This window comes from Hypanus sabinus, chromosome 4 (genome assembly GCF_030144855.1).
Source record: "Hypanus sabinus isolate sHypSab1 chromosome 4, sHypSab1.hap1, whole genome shotgun sequence".
NCBI classification, from domain to species: domain Eukaryota; kingdom Metazoa; phylum Chordata; class Chondrichthyes; order Myliobatiformes; family Dasyatidae; genus Hypanus; species Hypanus sabinus.
Genome location: NC_082709.1, coordinates 157,673,263 through 157,693,490, shown reverse-complemented (window position 1 = coordinate 157,693,490; position 20,228 = coordinate 157,673,263). Strand labels below are relative to the sequence as shown.

Here is a 20,228-nt window from a genome sequence, read left to right as displayed (position 1 = left end):
AACAGCACACGCAGCTTATGGCAGGGTCTGCACACTGTCGCGGTCTTCAAAGCTAAATGAAGTGGCGTTTCAAAAACCATTGCCTCTTTGCGAGATTAGCTAAATCTCTTTTGTGCTCAGTTCGATATTGCCAGAAGCTGAGCCGCTGAAGACACCGGCAGCTTAGCCATCTCTAAGGCTGAAGCACGCAGGTGTTTCCAACGAGTAGACTGTCACAAGGTTATGGTATCAGACGGCATCCCAGGGCAGGTACTCATGATGTTCGCGGCGTAAATGACAGATGTGTTTAGAGACATTTTCAGTCCCTCCGTCTCCCACTGTAGACTGCGCTCCTGCTTCAAAACTTCAACCATTGCTCCTATGCCTAAAAAGAGCAAGGTATGGTCTCTGTGCGTCTGGCTTATTGTTACATTCACCTCAATAATGAGTAAATGCTTTGAGATTACATCTGCAGCATGCTACGCCACACTGGACTTCCTACAAATCAACACAACCGATCAACAGCTGACATAATAGCTGCTGATGCTTCTTCTTCTTCTTCTTCTTCTTCTTCTTCTTCTTCTTCTTCTTCTTCTTCTTCTTCTTCTTCTTCTTCTTCTTCTTCTTCTTCTTCTTCTTCTTCTTCTTCTTCTTCTTCTTCTTCTTCTTCTTCTTCTTCTTCTTCTTCTTCTTCTTCTTCTCCTTCTTCTTTTTCTTCTTTTTCTTCTTCTTCTTCTTCTTCTTCTTCTTCTTCTTCTTCTTCTTCTTCTTCTTCTTCTTCTTCGTTCTCCATCGGAATCCCATGATGATGTTATTATTATCACGGGTGATTTTAACCATGCAAGCCTAAAGAGAGATCGGCCTAATTTCCACCAGCATGTTGATTTTGCTACCAGAGATGAAAATACTCTCGACCTTATTTACAGGAAAATACCAAGTGATCAAAAATAGTCTCCCAATCCCCTAACTGTATCTTGGATCATTATCTCTAGATTCCACCACACAAACCACTAGTCAAACCATTTCTAAAAGTGGTTGATGATATGAACTGAAGTATGTTCAGGGAGGCTGCCGGCTTTGGCAACAATTATAAAATGGAGGAATATATAGATTCTGTGACCAGCTGCATAGGGAAGTGTACGGAGGATGTTACCATCACGAAACACAAATGGCTGAGACCAAATCAGATATATTAAATATCTCTCTGAAACAATGCATTGTCCCCTCAGTTTTCAAAGCAGCAAACATCATTCCAGTGTCAAAAAAGTAAAGAGGAGAAAGCTCTTTTTGCACAGTGCTGAATGCTTTGGAGAGGTTGACAAAGGCCATAAATAGGTCTTGACGTTGCTCACGGCACTTGTCCTGAAGCTGCCGGGCTGTGAAGATCATGTTGATCGTGCTCCTGTTCTTCCTAAATCCACGCTGCCATTCAGGCAGCATTGACTCAGTGAGGTTGATAATGAGCCTGTGAAGCATCACCTTAGCCAGGACCTTTCCAGCAAGAGAAAGGAGTGACATGCCCCTACTTTTGTCGCAGATGGGTTTGACACACTTTTTCTTAAAATGACAAAGATATTTGCATTTCTCCATTGCTGTGAGATGTTCTCATCAGTCCAGGCCTTGGTGATGTACTGGTAGAGGTTAAAAGTACAATAGCCACAGCTCTACACACCATACTTACACATCTGGAGAAGAAGAATGCTTATGTGAGAATGCTGTTCTTGGACTACAGTTCAGCATTCAACACCATAATTCCCTCTAGACTCCACAAGATGCTCAGAGACCTCAGTCTTCACCCTGACTTGTGCAGCTGGATCCGGGACTACCTGTCAGATTGCCAGCAGGTGGTAAGAGTGGGCTCCCTCAGCTTTGCCCCTCTGACTCTCAAATCAGTTGCCCCTCAGGGATGCATCCTTATCCCCATCCTTTCCTCTCTGTATACCCATGACTGTGTTGCCACTCACATCTCCAATCTGCTGATTAAATTGCAGATGATGCTACATTGATTGGTCTCATCTTAATTAGTAATGTGGCAGCCTACAAAGAAGTCATCACCCCGACACAGCGGTGTCAAGAAAACAATCTCTCCCTCAATGTCGCAAATACAAAGGAGCTGGTGGTGGACTACTGAAGGAATAGAGACAGGCTAATTCCTATTGAAATCAATGGATCTGGGGTTGAAAGGGTGAGCAGCTTTAAGTTCCTTGGTATACACATCACCGAGGATCTCGTGATTTGCACATACTGGCTGTGTGGTGAAAAAAGTACAACAGCACTTCTTTCAACTCCGGCATTTGAAGAAGTTTGGTACGGGCCACAAAATTCTAAGAACTTTCTGCTGGGGCACAGTTGAGAACATCCTGACATGGCTGTATCACTGCCTGGTATGAAACTGTACCTCCCTTAATCACAGGACTCTGCAGAGAGTGATGCAGCCAGCCCAGAGCATCTGTAGTTTTGAACGTCCCATGATTCAGGACATTTACAAAGACAGGTGTGTAAAAACTACCTTTGGGGACACATGTCACCTCAGCCAAATACTGTTCCAGCTACTATCACCCTAGAAACAGTACCACAGTGTAAAATCCAGGTCCAACAGGCTCTGGGACAGCTTCTTCCACCAGGCCATCAGAATCATTAATTCATGCTGATACAACTGTATTTCTCTGTTATATTGACTGTCCTGTTGTAATAGAATTTATTATAAATTGCACATTGCACATTTAGAGGGAGATGTAACTTAAAGGTTTTTACTCCTCTTGTATATGAAGGATGTAATTAATAAAGTCAACTCAATTCAATAATTTCAGCATACAAGCCAGTGGTCAAATGGGTCAAACTAATTCTAAAGGAGGTGAAATCCTGGCTTGAGGGTGCAGTCTCTGCACTGCAGGACTGCTTCGATAATATCAACTGGAGAATATTCAGTGAGGCTGTTACCTTTGGCAACCATGTTAACATCAAGGCATATGTGATTCTGTGACCAGCTACATAGAAAAGTGTACTGAGGATGCTACCTTCACAAAACGCACATGGATGAGCGCAAATTAAAAACCATGGTTTACTGCAGGGGACTGTGCATGTCTGAGGGATCGTGATGTTGCTGTTAGACTGGTTTATGTGACATCTCTCATTGAAGGAAGAATTGTGCTTTCCTGCTCTATCAGGACAGCAAAATGGGAGCATTCTCAGAGGATTTACAACCACTTCTGCAATACCCGAGTCTTGTGTGGCACATGTCAGGGAATTCATAGGATTACGGACTACAAGTCTACTCTGCGCACCAGTGACCAGGAAGTTTCACTCGCTGAAAGGCTGAGTGTCTTCCACGCCCGGTTTGATGTAAAGAACAAAGTGCTGGCGGGGTAGGCACCCCTGCCCCAGGGGTGCAGATATTCTGTCCAGCTGAAGTTGAAGTGAGGAAGATCCTGGCCAGAGTTACTCCTCGCAAAGCTGCAGGGCCGATAATATACCAGGTTGGGTTCAGAAAGACTGCGCACCTCAGCTGATGGATATCGTTCACATCTCTCTGAAACAGACCATTGTCCCACGCTTTTCAAAGCAGCAAGCATCACTCCAAGCCAAAGAAGGAGACCGTAACCTGTCAAAATGACTGGTGTCCAGTGGCATTAACGTCAACCATTATCAATTACTTTGACCGGCTGGTCATGGAGCACATTAAAACTTTTCTCCTGGCTACACTGGACCCTTACAAGTTCAGCTATGGCTCAGATTGATCCCTTGAAAATGCAGTAGCCTCTGCCCTCCATTTGTCCTGCCCCACTTGGAAAATGGGGTCTCATATGCCAGACTGCTGTTTATAGTCTAGAGTTCAGTGGTCAACACCATCATACCCCAGAAACCGGTGGGGAAAGTGCCTTCATTGGTTCTCAACACCCCCCACCTCTGCAATTAGATACTGAAATTCTCAACAGTATGGGCACAGTCCATCCTTGTGGGCAGCAATGTCTCTTGTTCCTTTACGCTGAGCACTAGCGGCATTTCTCCAAGGCTGTGTGCTCAGCCCACTGCTGTTCACACTGCTGACGCGTGACTGTGTCACAGGATTCAGCTCAAACCATGTCATCAAGTTTGTGGATGCCGCAACAGTGGTTGGCCTTATCAAAAACATTGACGGGGTGGAGTAATGCTAGGAAGTAGAGCGGCTGGTGGATTGGTGCGAGAAGAATGACCAAATTCTGAACATGGAGAAAACAAAAAATAATTGTGGACTTCAGCAAGGTGCAGAAGGTACAACCACCTCTGTGTGTACATGGCTCTTCCGTGGAGAGTGTTAAGTGCATGAAGATTCTGCGAGTTCACATCATGGATTACCTCACCAAGTCCCTTAGTATCACCTTCATACCATCGCAAGTCTCTGGAAACTAAACCCCAATGCGTTCATTGCAGTATCGGGAGACTTCAACCATGTCTCGCTTTCAGCCACACTACCCACATTCCATCAGACTGTTGAATGTTATACAAAAGGAAATAAAACATCTGCTCTCTTGTATGCAATTCTAAAGATGCATAGAGTACCACAATCCTCCGATAACTGAAATATCAGATCACATTCCGGTTCTCTTCATCCCTTTGTTCATGCCCGAAGAACACCAATCTATTGTATCCAATGCTCACAGTGCGGCCTCCTCTACATCGGCGAGACCCAATGCAGGTTGGGGGAGCGCTTCGTCGAGCACCTCCGCTCTGTCCACCACAACAGACAGAATCTCGTGGTTGCCACCCACCAACTCTGCTTCACATTCCCACTCGGATATGTCCATACAATGCTTCCTCTACAGCCAATGATGAGGCCAAACTCAGGTTGGAGGAGCAACGCCTCATATACCGTCTGGGTATTCTCCAGCCCCTTGGTATGAACATCGAGTTCTCCAACTTCTGGTAATTCCCTCCCTCTCCCTTCCCCCATACCACTTTCACTCTGCCTCCTCCTCCACCTGTCAGCTTTCTCATGATTCTGCCTTCTTCTACTACACAGTGCTTTCCCCTTACATACCTTCTTCACCTTTCCTGCTTATCCCCTCCCTGCTTCCCCTCCCCCATCCATTGATCTTTCAACTTGATTGGTTTTTCACCTGGCTCCTAACAGCCTTCTCCTTCTCACCCTCCCTCACCTTCCTTATAGGGCCCCTGCCCCCTCCCTCTTCAGTCCTGACAAAGGGGGTCAGCCCGAAACGTTGACTGCTCGTTTCCACGGATGCTGTCCGACCTGCTGTGTTCCTCCAGCTTCTTGTACGTGTTGCTTTGACCACAGCATCTGCAGTGTACTTTGTGTTTACAGTGTTTTGTTCTGTGTGTGGGAATGGGAAGAATGGGAGACGTCCAGTCTCCCAGGTAAACACATCTGCACCTTGTGCACTGAGTTGCAGCTTCTGGGAGAACATATTAAGGAACTGGAGCTGCAGCTCGATGACCTTCGACCCATCAGGGAGAATGAGAAGATGATAGACAGGAGCTACAGGGAGGGAGCTACCCTTAGATTGCAAGAGACAGATAACTGTGTGAGTATCAGGACAAAGAGCGGAATTGCACAACCAGAGCAGAGTACATCTGTGGCCATTATCCTCAGCATTGAGAGCGATGAGCAACTGGGGGGAGGAACAGTGACCGGATCTCTGGCACAGAGTATAGTGTTGTGGCACAGAAGAGCTGAGATGTGAAGAGGACTGCAGTGTTGATGGTGGGTTCCTTAGTTACAGGATCAGAAATGACATTCTGGTGGTATGTGGATGGGTCATATTCTGCATGGAGGTTGGTGACCAGTGGTGTGCCTCACGGATCTATTCTGGGACCCTTACTCTTCGTGATTTTTATAAATGACCTGGATGTGGAATTGGAAGGATGGGTTAGTAAATTTGCTGATAACACAAGGGTTGGGGGTGTTGTGGATACTGTGGAGGGCTGTCAGAGGTTACAGAAGGACATTGATAGGATGCAAACTGAGCTGAAAAGTGGCAGATGGAGTTCAACCCAGATAAGTGTGAGGTGGTTCATTTGGGTAGGTCAAATATGATGACAGAATATAGTATTCATGGTAAGACTCTTGGCAGTGTGGAGAATCAGAGGGATCTTGGGGTCCGTGTCGATAGGACACTCAAAGCTGCTGCTTAGGTTGACTCTGTGGTTAAGAAGGATTACGGTGCATTGGCCTTCAGCAATCATGGGACTGAGTTTAGGAGTTGAGACGTAATGTTGCAGTTATATCGGACCCTGGTCAGACCCCACTTGGAGTACTGTGCTCAGTTCTGTTCGCCTCACTACAGGAAGGATGTGGAATCCATAGAACGGGTGCAGAGGAGATTTACAAGGATGTTGCCTGGGATAGGGAGCATGCCTTATGATAATAGATTAAGTGAACTCGGCCTTTTTTCCTTGGAGCAACGGAGGATGAGAGATGACCTGATAGAGGTGAACAGGATGATGAGATGCCATTGATTGTGCGGATAGTCAAAGGTTTTTTCCCAGGACTGAAATGGCTTGCACAAGAGGGCTCAGTTTTAAGGTGCTTGGAAGCAGGTACAGAGGAGCTGAAGGGGTTAAGTCTTTTTACTCAGAGTGGTGATTGCGTGGAATGGGTTGCCACTGATGGTGGTACAGGCAGATATGATAGTGTCTTTAAGAGACTCCTGGATAGGTACATGGAGCATAGAAAAATATATGTCTATAGGTATCCCTAGGTAATTTCTAAGGTAAGGAAATGTTTGGCACAGCTACATGGGCCAAATGGCCTGTATTGTGCCACAGGTTTTCTATGTTCTATTAAAGATCATGCAGATTTAACTAATGGTGTTTTGTAGAATCTGCCCTTTTAAACTTTTTACCTGGGGTCTAAATGTTAGCATATATCCTTGGATCCATACTTTTGCACAGCATTGTCACTCTACTCTTTGTTCTAATCATTATCCAACATATTTCCATCATGAGAACTAGCCTGCCCAGCATCCAGGACAGCTACAAGTAGCGAAACCTCAAATAAGGCCACATCCGTAACATGCCCTCTTTCTATTGCTGCCATCAGGAAGGAGGTACAGGAGTGTGTAGGCACACACTCAATGATTGAGGAATAGCTTTTACCCCTCTCCCATCAGATTTCTGAATGGGCATTAAATCCATGGACACTCCCTCAGTACTTATTTTTCTCTTTTTGCACTACTTAGTTAATTTAATGTTTTAGATATATATTGAACATAATTTACAATTTTTATTATTATGTATTGGAATGTACTGATACCAAATAACAACAAATTTGATAATAAAAATACCAGTGAAATTAAACTTGATTCTGATCCTGATTCTATTTTCTTAAGTGTTTATCAATGGCAAGTAAAACAACGTAAGAGTGTGTGTGCCAAATAACATTCCAAATCTCTTTTTGGTGGTTTTATCTAACTTTGTAACATGATATTGTCTTCTAACTTTGTAACATGATATTGTCTTTGAGTATTGTGTACCTCGACCTCATTATATCTATTAATTGTTGTTAAATGTCCCAATATATGGCATGGAAATTAGTATATTTTTATTGTTTCCTTTAAATGCCTATGTACCAATAATACTTTTAAATATGTTGGTGTTTTAATTTTACCTTTTATTTCTGCTTTACAGTCTATGATATTATGTTAGTATCTTTATTGGCATTAATTGAAGTAGCCATGAATGCTGGTATTCCTTTTGTACTCTATTCACTCATACATATAAACAGTAGTATGATACCCAGAATTTTCTCTGGATCAAAAGGGGAAGATGCTGGCCATAAGGATTTAAAATATGGAAGAAAACATCAAACTCGAATGGATCAAGGACAGTACAAGTAGACAAACCTGGTGTATTGGTTCCTGCCATGTCCTTCAAGGAGTGGAGGCTGCCATGCACTTCTATCCCCTCCATCAAGACGGTCCTAAAGCTGTCGGCTTCTTTCTCAATAAAAGAATCACTCAACTCCCCTCCATCACCTCCCTTCTCCTTCAGGCAGAACTTGCCCTCATACTCAACATTTTTTCCTTCAGCTCCTCACACTTTATCCAGACTCAGGGTAGCCATGGACACCTACATGGGTCCCAGTTATGTCTGCCACTTCATTGGCTAAATACAAGAGTTCATGTTCCAACCTTCCTCCATAATGTTCTCCAATTCACCCTTCACTACACTGATGACTATAAGACCGTAAGAATCACGATCAGAATTAGGTCATTTAGCCCATCAAGTCTGCTCTGATATTTCATCATGGTTGATCCACTTTTCCTTCTCAGCCCCAATCTCCTGTCTTTTCCCTGTATCCCTTCATCACCCAACTAATCAGGAACCTATCAACCTCAGCCTTAAATATACCCAATGGTGAGGCCTCCCCGTTACTACAGTGGTGTCAGCACTGAACTTTGGGACCAATGGACCCAGTTCAAATTCAGTCCGCTCCTTTCATGTTTTCCATCCATGCTGGGTGGAGCATCAAGCTGGCAATTCAGCCTGGCAATAAACAGACAAATGCTAAGAAAACAGCAAAAACTACAACCCAATGCACCACAAGGCACCAGAAAGAAGAAGAACAATCTGACCCCACCCCCAGCTGCCTGTGGCAATAAATTCCACAGGTTCACAACTCTCTGGCTAAAGAGATTCCTGCTTGTCTCCTTTCTAAATAGATACCACTCTGTTCAGAAGCTGGGTCCTCTGGTCTTGGTTATCCCCACATCCACTCTATTGAGGCCTTTTAACATTCAAAATGTTTCTAAGAGGTCCCCACTCATTTCTCCAAATTCAAGTGAGCACACACCCTTCGCCACCAAATGCTCTTCGTAAGATAAGCTTTTGAAAGTTCTCATATGTCAGCACATCCTTTCTTACATAAGGGGCCCAGAACTGTTTGCAATATTCCAAGTGAGGTCTCACCAGTGTTTTATAACGCCTAAACATTAAATCCTTCTTTTCATATTCTCCTCCTTTTGAAATGAATGCAAACAGCACATTTACCTTCCTCACCACTCACTCAACCTGAAAATTAACTTTTAACGAAACTTGTACAAGGACTCCCAAGTCCCTTTGTACCTCACATTTTTAAATTTTCAATTCATTTAGAAAATAGTCTATGTTTTTATTTCTTCTACCAAAGTGCCTGACCATACAATTCCTGTCACTGTATTCTATATGATACTTCTTTGCCCATTCTCCTTAACTGTCTAAGTCCTTCTGTAGCCTCTCAACTTCCTCAAAATTACCTTCCCCTCCACTTATCTACATATCATCAACAAAGCTGCCAGAATGCCATCAATTCTGTTATCCAAGTCATTAACATGTATTTTAAAATGAAGCCATCGCTAGAACACTGCTTGTCACTGGCAGCCAACCAAAAACAGGCTCCTTATATTCACACTCTACCTCCTGCCAATCAGCCAAAGTTTTATCCCATGCATCCTGTAATACCATGGACTCTTAACTTGTTCAGTGATCTCATGTGTGGCACCTTGTCAAAGGCCTTCTGAAAAATCAAGGTATACAACATCCACCAATCCTCCTTTCTTTTCCTGCTTGTTATTTCCTCAAAGAATTCCAACAGATTCCAACCAAAGACCTTACCATATCCACCTCCACCACCGTTGCCAGCAGCCCATTCCACGCACTCACCACTCCCTGCATAAAAAACTTACTCCTGACGTCTCCTCTGTACCTACCACCAAGCATCTTAAACCTGTGCCCTCTGGTGGCAGCCATTTCAGCCCTGAGAAAAAGCCTCTGACTATCGACACGATCAATACCTGTCATCATCTTATACACCTCTATCAGGTCACCCCTCATCCTCCATTGCTCCAAAGAGAAAAGGCCGAGTTCACTCAACCTGTTTTCATAAGGCATCTTGTAGGCATTCAACAAATTTCCTCTTCTGATCTGACACAAACCTGATTTTCCCAATCTCCTTGTATATTGAAGTCCCCCATTACAACCATGACATAACCCTTATTACATGTGCTTTGCAATCTCAGCCTACTATTTGTAGGCCTATATATGATTCTATAATGATTTTTTACCCTCACAGTTTCTTAACTCAAAAAGATTAAACATTCTGTGATCCCATGTTAGCTCTTTCAAAAGATGTAATTTCATCTTTTACCAATGAAGCCACATGACCGCCTATGCCTCTCTGCCTGTCTTTTCTGTATAAACTACATCCTTTGATATCAAGTTCCCAACTATGACCTAGTTCACCAGTCAATGAAGGTGAATGAGCAGTGAAGAGGGCAAATGGAATGTTGGCCTTTGTTACAAGGGGAATTGAATACAAGAGCAAGGATGTCCTTTTGCATTTGTACAGGGCCCTGGTGAGACCACACCTGGAATATTGTGTACAGTTTTGGTCTCCAGGTTTAAGGAAGGACATTCTGGCAGTTGAGGAAGTGCAGCGTAGATTCACTAGGTTGATTCCTTGGATGGCAGGGCTGTCTTACGCAGAGAGATTGGAGAGATTGGGCTTGTACACGCTGGAATTGAGGAGATTGAGAGGGGATCTGATTGAAACGTATAAGATAATTAAAGGATTTGATAGGATTGAAATCTATCAGGAAATATCTTCCAGATGTTGGGAGAGTCCAGTACCAGAGGGCATGGATTGAGAATAAGAGGTCAGTTATTTAAAACAGAGTTGAGGAAGAGCTTCTTCTCCCAGAGAGTTGTGCAGGTGTGGAATGCACTACCTCGGAAGACGGTAGAGGCCAATTCTCTGGATGCTTTCAAGAAGGAGCTAGATAAATATCTGATGGATAGGGGAATCAAGGGATATGGGGACAAGGCAGGGACTGGGTATTGATAGTGAATGATCAACCATGATCTCAGAATGGCGGTGCAGACTCGAGGGGCCAAATGGTCTACTTCTGCACCTATTGTCTATTGTCTATATGACCTTCCTTCAATCACAACTGAGAGTTGCCCATAATGTCATACGGACCAATCTCCAATTGCACAAATTCATATACCTTATTCTGAATAGTACATGCAGTTAAATACAGCACTTTCAGTCCTTTATTCTTCACCCTTTGGCATTTTGCCTCTGTGGTACAATTTAACTCTTTGCACTGTCTGCATTTGTACCCAATCATTGGCTTGCCCTTCCTTAACATTCATATTACAACCATCACCTACTTGTAAACATGCTGGCTCATCCTCAGCTCTATCATACTAGTTCCTATTCCCCTGCCATATTAGCTTAAACCACTTCCATTCCAATAGCTTTAGCAAATCTGCCCACAAAAATATTGGTCCCCCTCAGATTTAAGTGTAACCCTTCCCTTTTGTACAGGCCACACCTGCCCAGAAGAGGTCCCAATGATCCAGAAATCTGAATCGCTGCCCCCTGCTCCAGTTCTTCAGCCATAGAATTATCTGCCATCTCATTCTATTCCTAACATCACTATCACGTCGCACAAACAGCAATCCTGAGGTTACTACCCTTGAGGTCCTGCTTCTCAGCTTCCTTCCTAACTCCCTGTATTCTGTTTTCAGGATCCTCCCTTTTTCTACCTATGTCGTTGGTACCAATATATACCATGTCTTCTAGCTGTTCACCCTCTCGTTCCAGGATATTGTGGACGCGTTCAGAAACATCGCGGACCCTGGCACCCAGGAGGCAAACTACCATCTGTGTTTCTTTTACGCGTCCACAGAATCGCCGATCTGTAAAGCCAAGAGCCATGGTCTCATGTTCGACTCGACTCCTGATCAGGCACCCCGTGAGCAGATGTCAGAAGTAGTGAGGTATGTGGAAGTTGATCTTGAGAGGAAAATAGTCCGTGTTACAGAGTCCTTCCTTCGTTTTATCCAGACAAGCTAGAAAGATTCTGTGAGCTTGACTGAAGACATCTTGAAACAGCTAGAGAAGGACGAAATGGAGCTGCAAGATTGTCAGTCACAGTGCTATGACAATGCTGCTGTGATGGCTGGACACAGAAGTGGTGTTCATCAAAGAATAAGGGAGAAAAACAACCTGGCAGTGTTTGTGAATTGCGACATCACTCACTCAACTTGATGGGTGTACATGCAGCCAAGCAGGATACAATGATGGTCACGTTTTTTGGAACCATCAAAGCTCTCGTGTTTTTCTCTCGTTCAACACAGTGCTGGGAAAAACTCAAAAACGCCGTGTCTGTGCTTGTTTGGACAGAAGCAGTGAAGCCCGTCAACAAGTAAGTTCTCCAGGACATGATAGACAATGAAAACGAGACCAATGAAACAAGGAGTGACGCAAGGCAGCTTACAACCGCCTGTTGAGTTACGATTTTCTGATGTTGCTAGGATTTTGGAGCAGAGTACTGAATCGCATTGACCGTATTCAAAAGAGGCTGCAGGATCCTAGCATGAAGTTCCAAGATACCGCCCTGGATTTGAAAGCCCTCCGAGATCATTTTTATGATGAAAGAGAAGTGTTGGTCAGTGCGTCACTCGAAGAAGGAGCCGGTCTCTGTCAAGAATGGAATATTGAACTTGAAAGACGTCAGAGACGAAAGGAACGAATGGCTGATGTGAAGTCGAGAGACGCTGAGTCAACAGCTAAGGAGGAAATGGAAAGAGTCATGAAGGGAACACTCGACTGTCTTCACAGAGAAATGGACGAAAGGTTCGCTCGTTTGCACGACACTGACGCCACGTTTAGGTTCCTTTTCGAAGTCGAGGGATTGTGTTACGGCGCCGACAGTAACGACCTAAAGAAGTGCGAACATTTGGGTGAATTGTACAGCTCTGATGTCGATGGACAGCAGCTATATGAAGAAATTTTGGATTGCAGAATGTTGCTATCAAGGCGGGTCAACGTGAAAATATCAAGACCTGAAGAGCTTCTTGAATTTATTGTTCAGTATGGAGATGAGAGCGTTTTCCCCAATCTTCGCATTGCTATTCCGAAAATGCTAACCATCGCAGTTTCCATCGCCATCTGTGAGAGATAATTAAGCAAGTTAAAACTAATACTTTCGTATTTGAGAGCCTCCATGGGTCAAGGCAGACTCTGTGCTCTTGCTCTGCTGAGTGTAGAAAGAGAAAAAACTGTAAGAAAACTGACTTTGATCACATTATAGACGAATTTGCATCAGTGAAAGCAAGAAAGGTGCAGTTATAATAAATGCCATAATTTGTTAATTAAAAGATTAACGAGCTTGACGTACTTTTGAGCTGATATTATGGTAAAGTTATCTAAAAGATGGGTGTCAGATGTTCGGACAGGGGCGCAATATCAGTGCTTGCCATAGACGCTATTTTCCGTAGATACGCCCCTGCAGGCAAGGATAAGTACCAAGAGGGAGATCAAGGGAGTGTACAAGGGCAAGGTAGACTCGTAGGAGAGCTTCACCCCTCCCCCTCTCCTGGCTTCATTCAGCACCTGCCACCTTGTATTTCTTCTCCAACCACTCCCACTCCTCATTCTTACACTGACTGCGCCTCTCCCTTTCCAGTCCTGATGAAGGGTCTCAGCCCGAAACGTTAACTGTTTGCTTCTTTTTCCATTGATGCTACCTGGCCTGTTGAGATTCTCCAGCATCTTGCGTGTGTTGCTTTGTATTCCCAGCATCTGCAGATTTTCTCGTGTTTGTTATAAAAACAGAACGGCAGTTCAGTGAGCGAAAACGCCTTGTTAATTAAAGAGATCAGTGAAGATAATCTAAACAGGTTCAAGCTGACAGGAAGCTGCGGCAATCAACGCACTACAGCAGTGTTGTGCAGAAGAGCATTTCCGAACACATCGAACCTTGGAGCGAATTGGCCACAGCAGCGGAAGATCACACCTGGTTTCACTCCTCTGTCTAATAAAGTGCCTTTTGAAAAGAAAGGAATATAAAAGTATCCAAGAAAATGGATGACAGGAAAGAGCATCAGAATGTGGCGGGGCTCTGTGACAAGGAATGAGGGCATTTGTTTGCCGGGTCAATCACTTTATAATGACTATTGTGCCCAGCCCACGATGTATAAGGGCGCTAAATTGATCTGATATTTATTTGAAACCAAATATACACCTAGTACTTTTTTTTAATCTTTAGTAGCCAGTTATCTAAAATTACCCACAGCAGACTCTAGAAATTCAGATCCTCCTCTCCCTACAACTAGAGAGGGTGAAAGGTTGTCCACTGACAATCGCAATTCCTGTTCCCCGTCTTCAAACCCCTTCAGTGCTCTCTCGCATTCTTTGTTGAAAGTAGTTGGGGAAATGCAGAGTTCGCCCTCTCGATCCCGAAAGCAGTTGTCAAATAAAACAAGAAAATAAAAACCAAGGAGCAGTTTCACACTAAGCAACACCACCCGTCCCACAGTCCCCTCTGGCGACCGCGCCTTTCTAAGTCTGCAGTTTGTAAATTGTATGCCGCCACGTTGCCGTCTTTCGATTTAAATTTCGCCAAACGAAACAAAGTTTTCAAAAACCATGCAGTGATATTTTGTAGCAATCTGACAAAATAGCCGATTTCAAAGTAGCACAAACCATAAACGTAACAAGAATACATTTCCATCAAAGCAATTGGCTCAAAGTGATAGCAAGTAGGACTCTTTACCGCAGTGAATTTCGCACTTCCACGTTGGTTCGTCCAGTTCTGTAAGACTGCCAGGCTGTAAATTGTAACGACGCTGCCGTCGCCGCTTTATTTTTGCTAGTCTTTTCGTTCTCCCGATCCATCCAAGTGTTACCACGTGAAAGAAGAAGTGACCTTCGGCGACAAGATCATCACGGAGGTATTTTGTTTCAACTTAATCCAGTTTTTGTTTTTTTTCTGTTATTATTGTTTGCTGTTGACAGTAACTTCTCAATGAAGGATCAAAGTACAATGAGACTTATAGATCGAAACACAATTCCGTTTGAGAAAAGCCCTTCCTGCGATATATGTTTTAGTTCTTCTGCTTACCTGATTGCTGCTGCAAGTAATATTTAACTTTGATATATTATGGTTAGACCGGGTATTACTGGCATCACCCTTCCGGACTTCCATCGTTCTGATTTTGATTTTTGGGTCGAAAACAAAATCAAAAGTATGCATGACCGCGGTTTAGACTCGAGAAACACCTTTAGACCATCATGAGACCATAAGGTATAGGAGCAGAATTAGATAATCGGTTCTGTTCCGCAATTTCATCATGACTAATTCAATTTTCCTCTCAGCCCCAATCTCCCGCCTTCTCCCCGTCTCCCTCAATCCCTCGGTGAGAAAAAGAATTGAAATGGGTGGCCACCGGTTGATCCCGCTTTTTGTGGCGGACGGAATGAAGGTACTCGGGTCACGTCGATATACAGAGGCCATACCGGGAGCACAAGATACAGTAAATGACCCCAACAAGACTCACGTGGAACGACGGGTTAGGGGCATGAATGGTAATGAGAGAGGCGGTAGCAGTGGCATTTCTGAGGTATGGCAGATATGGCACGTGCCCTGGGCGCCACTGATCAGTTGCTATAAAAGTCAGACAAGCCATCCTGGGATAGGGAAAAATGTATATGATTTGTCTTTGATCATCATGGGTGAGAAACACTGGGATGGCCTTATTTCAGAGCATTGTGTAAGAAGACCATGAAACGTTTTTTTCACGAAGAAAAAGGGAAGTGGAGCTGAAGGACGGAAGAGACAAAAGTTGGAGGTGGAGGAAGCCAAAAAGTCGAACAAGTTCTTAAATAGATTTTGCCAGTCCAACCTCCTTCCACTACCAGATGCTTCTCATCTACTCTCCTCTTTCAGAGATTGTTTCCTTTGGAATTTCTGGCTCACTTTTCTGTCGCTGCAATTACTCCTTGGTTTCTCAAATCATTTTGCATGCAATGCAACCGACACAAAATGCTGGAGGAACTCAAGCAGGCCAGGCAGCATCTATGGAAAAGGGTAAATAGTCCACGTTTCATGCCAAGTCCTTTCACAGACTGGAGAAAGAAAAGATGGGAAGTCAGAGTAAGAAGATGGGAGGGTATGAGGAAGATACTTTTTCCATCTCAGCCATTTTTCAGTTATCTTAAGGAACCACTACTCTCTCCAGATGAAACTGCCATCCATCTGCATTGCTCAGATATATTGCATTCACTGCTCAGAACATGGTTTCCCACATAGTAATCAAAAAGTCAAAAAAAATAACGTTGAAAGCTTAAATATAAACAGTTTGGGAAGTACTCAACAGTCAGGCAACTTCTGTGGAGAGTATGAACTCAAGCATGCCCTCAATTTCTTGACCTTTCTTTAAATTTATGTATCTCCATTTTAAATACTTCCAGTGATCTTCTCTCTCCAATGACCTGGGGCGGAGAGTTAAACAGATTCACCACTCTTTGCAAAAAGATATTCCTGTATATCTCAGTTTTAAACAGATGCCTCTTTATCTTCTAGCTATGTATCCTTGATATATCCAGATTTCTTGAGTTATTTGTCTCTAAATTACGGAAACCAAATGATAACTGTCCAACAGAACTCCTCTGCTCAGTCTGCTATCACAAAGCTGAGCTTCCAGTTGTCATTCACTGTAAATCACTGCCCCATTCTCAAGCTGATTTCTGTGTTTGGCATCGTACACTGTTGCAACAAACTTCAATGTAAGCTCGAGCAGTAGTAGCTTCCATTTCTGAAAGACACATTATAGCCTTCCAGAACTAACAATGAATTCAACAAAATGCCATTCTAGTCAGCCTCTCACATTGCCAGCATTCATTTTCACCCCATCTTCCCTCTGGTAATTTCAGTTTTATTCCTTTCCTCCTGTTTGAAGAATTGCAGAACTGTTTCTACTGACCTTTATTATCAAAGAAGTACTCACTACATGTATTGTCTCCAATTATTCTTGAAGTGAAATGAGCTAGAAATTCTGTAGTTACTGCACATAATGTGATTACACTGGTGACTGCAATTCTCTGGATTGGTGGACTTTACTTAGGGAAATTGATTAGGCTGGGCTTGTTTTTACAGAGCAAAGGAAGCAGAGGGGTGACCTGGCAAATGTACATAAGATTATGAGGGGTATAGATAAGATGGGTAGTCAAATCTTACTCCCTTTGTAGGGGTATCAAAAACAAGATGATATAAGATTAGAGGAAGAGGAAAGAGATCTAAAGAGGAACTGAGGATGTTTTTTTTACACAGGGAGTGGTTTGAAAACTTAAATGTGCAATCAAAAAGGTATTGGAATCAGGTACAATTATGTTTAAGAAGCATAGAGGCAAATACTTAAATAGGTGAGTGATAAAAGAATACAGAACTGGTGCGAGCAAATTAGATTTGTGTAGATGAGCAAAAAGGACAGCATTGATGTGGTGGCAAAAAAATCTATTATTATTCAAAAAGCAGGAACCAGAGACACCACACACCCCGGCCACTCCCTGTCTGACTCACTGCCGTCCAGCAAAAGGTTCAGGATACTAAAAGCCAGAACAAATAGACTAAGGAACAGCTTCTACCCCAGAGCTGTGGCCTCCACCACACCACGCCCACAGAGCAATGACTGAAACTGTGAGCACACACAAGGACTCAAATACTTGCACTAATGGCACTTTGTGCATTACTGTGATATTCCAGTGCTGCTGCAGCTTATTTTCTGCTACTTATCTATTTAATACTGTTTTTCTATTACTGTCTTGTTTTTATCTACCATTTTGTTTGATTGCCTGAGAGGAAGCCAAACAGAGTTTCATTGTACCTATGTATAATGAGAATAAAGATCATTCAATGGTTCAATTCGATGGTTTTGAAAAGGAACGACAGAAATCGATTACTTTCTCATGTATCTCATGTTCAGATATGGCCAATTTCTGTACTCTAAAGTTCTACTCCATGTACAACAAGCCATTTGAAAATAGGAGTGGGCTGTTAGCTTTGTGGAGGTAATCATCTCTTCCTAACACAAGTACTATTCCACTAACGGAAGGCTCCGAGCATTATCTTGTCCTTCGCACTTTCTCTGCATTTTGTAAACTATTATGGGGTCAGTTCTCCATCATTTCTCTCACTAATTCCCGGGTCTTCGTCTCTCACCCTTCTGCTCCCTGCTTCTTCTCACCCTGGCTGCTGACGTCCACTCGGTCCGCACTTGCGGATGTCATTCACAGTTTTATAGACAGTGCCCTTTTGAGATAAAACGGACTTTTAACCTCACAATTTACAGTACCTTGATTGTCCATACACACGATCTTCTGACTGCGCTGCACTTCCGTTGTAACAGTGATACTCTATTCTGTACAGTATTCTGCTGTTACCTTTGCCTCCTGTTGCCTCAATGCACTGTTGTAACAAAATGACCTGCATGGATGGAAGGCAAAACAATAGTTTTTTTTTACACAGTAGCTTGATACAAACTTTTTTAGTTTACATTAACCAATAAACGTTTTTTTCAGCTACCTACACACGTTCACCACTGGCAAGAGCTGCTGCTGCTGTTGGATAAGCCCTTTTGTTACATAAAGCCCATACCCACTCCTACCGTCTGCTGGCTGCGCTCTAGCTTCGCTCTCCCACCCTCCATTATCCTATTCATGTGAAGCACATCGAAAGCATGTCTCGGTCAGTAAATCCTGACTCTCACTTTCCTTGCCCCGCCGCACTATCTTAGAATCTCCATAAATGTTCCTCCTAGATTCCAGACGCCTTCGTCAGCCAAACATTCAACCAGTTTTGGCCGATTATTCAAAGTCTTTCAAATCTTTTCTTCAATTCTTTCTGTCCACCTGCAAATCAGATCCAAGACACAGCTTTTGTTCTGCCTTCGTAAAATCACATTTAGCTCACTCCCCCCCACCGCTTCCCCAACACAGACATTGTGCACTCTTCTGTATGTAAGACACAGCATGTGCTCTGTATGTTTTATGGAGCACAGAAATAGGCCCTATGGCCCAACCAGGGTCCCCCCTCTAACCTAGTCCCACCTGCCCGCGCTTGGCCCATAGCCTTCTACAACAGAGGTTCCCAAGCACGGTCCCCTTGCTTAAAGTTATTGGCCCATGGCAAAAAAAATGGAAGGAACCCTGACTCCAAAACCTTTCCTATATTAATGTACCTGTTCGTGCCTTTTGAATGTGCTTAAATCAATGCAACTGCAGGATTGGAAATACGAGAACGTACGCATTCCAAACCAACACACACACACACACACACACACACACACACACACACACACAATACTTAAGGAAGTCAACAGTTCAGGCAGCATCTATCGAAATTAATTAACAGTCAATGTTCTGGGCCGAGTCCCTTCTTCGGGGCTGAAACGAAAGGGAGAAGACGCCAGAATAAAAAGGTGGGGGCGGGGTTAGAAACTGACAAGGCAAATTAAGGAGGGGGCGACGCTTGGAGAACGTATTCTTTTTTAGGTTCATGTTGGTGCTGATACACAATGAGAAGCTGTACTTAACATGAGGAAAAGGGGGTAATTCTTTCCCAGGTACATATTTTATTCATAAAATATGCAATGAAATAATCGGGACATTGTGCTACCATCATGCGCTGTGCCGAGCATTTCATTATGCTTACTCATAATCCTTAGAACAAGTAAGTGGTAGTTAACATTCCTAAACTATCTATCAGCAAAGTATTTGAGAAACCTTTGGACAGACTCCAACTCCGTAATATCTATTGGCAGGATAAAAGGTGGACAGGGTAGTCAATTTAGTTGGTTTGCCTTCTTAGGCAAGGCAATTGAGTGTAAGATTTGGGACATCATGTTACAGGTTTAAAACACATTGGATAAGCTACACTTGGAATATTGGAATATCATTAGCAGAACTCCTTGTGTCCGCACTTAATTGTCCTGGTTGAAATGTACAGCAGATACAGAACCCTTTACCCACACAAACTCATGTTCAGAAACAGTTATTACCCTTCAACCATCAGAATCAGGTTTATTATCACCGGCATGTCAACTTAGCAACAGCAGTTCAAGGCAATAAATAATCTAGCAGAGAAAATGATATGAAATAAAATAATAAAACTAATAATAAAAACAATTACGTACATGGAATAGATTAAAAAACATGCAAAAACAGAAATACTGTATACTAAGAAAGTGAGGTATCGTCCAAAGATTCAATGTCCATTTAGGATTCGGATGGCAGAGGGGAAGAAGCTGTTCCTGAATCGCTGAGTATGTGCCTTCAGGCTTCTGTACCTCCTATCTGATGGTAACATTGAGAAAAGGGCATGCCCTGGGTGCTGGAGGTCCTTAATAATGCACACTGCCTTTCTGAGACACCGCTCCCTAAAGATACCCTGGCTATTTTGTAGGCTAGTACCCAAGATGGAACTGAT

The 20,228-nt window shown here is 43.3% G+C and overlaps 1 protein-coding gene across 1 annotated transcript in view; it reads left to right on the top strand.

Annotated features, from left to right (window-relative positions):
- Positions 1-14,610: 14,610 nt before the first annotated feature.
- The window catches only part of LOC132392378 (NXPE family member 3-like), a 131,214-nt gene continuing 125,596 nt past the window's right edge, over positions 14,611-20,228 (top strand). The window contains exon 1 of the mRNA XM_059966198.1: positions 14,611-14,697. The gene's annotated coding sequence lies outside the window, so the exon portion shown is untranslated. The remainder of the gene's footprint in view (positions 14,698-20,228) is intronic.